General features: G+C 18.2%; 1 protein-coding gene across 1 annotated transcript in view; it reads right to left on the bottom strand.

Annotated features, from left to right (window-relative positions):
- The window catches only part of LOC107674633 (protein sidekick-1-like), a 370,868-nt gene that overhangs the window by 27,085 nt on the left and 343,339 nt on the right, over positions 1-444 (bottom strand). The window lies entirely within an intron of this gene.

Below are 444 nucleotides of genomic sequence, written 5' to 3'. Positions count from 1 at the left end.
ATAGGGCTGGACAATTAATTGGAAAAATAATTGAGATTACTGCAGAAAATAAGTATTTTTAATAATATTTAATTATATTATTTAAATTATTAAATATATTAAGATTATTATTTGAATAATATATGTATATTTTAAATTTATATTATTATAATAATATATTCTACATAAATAATCACAATTAAATTTCAATCAACAGTTACTATTTTTGTCATAACTGCACAGCCATACTGCCTTCCCTTCTTAAGTTAATCTGAATTAAAATATAATTAATTAAACATACATAATCAAAACATTTTAAAGGATCAACAATAATCAACAATTACTATTATCATAATTGCACAGCCAAACTGTCTAGCATTCTTCAAATACCTCATAAAAGTATAATTAAATATAATTAAAATCTATTAATACTATTTCAATTATATAACATATTAATAATTAAAA

Source organism: Sinocyclocheilus anshuiensis, unplaced genomic scaffold (assembly GCF_001515605.1).
Source record: "Sinocyclocheilus anshuiensis isolate Anshui unplaced genomic scaffold, SAMN03320099.WGS_v1.1 scaffold152, whole genome shotgun sequence".
NCBI lineage: Eukaryota > Metazoa > Chordata > Actinopteri > Cypriniformes > Cyprinidae > Sinocyclocheilus > Sinocyclocheilus anshuiensis.
Note: the sequence above shows the minus strand (reverse complement) of the source record. Positions and strands in the feature narration are given on the sequence as shown.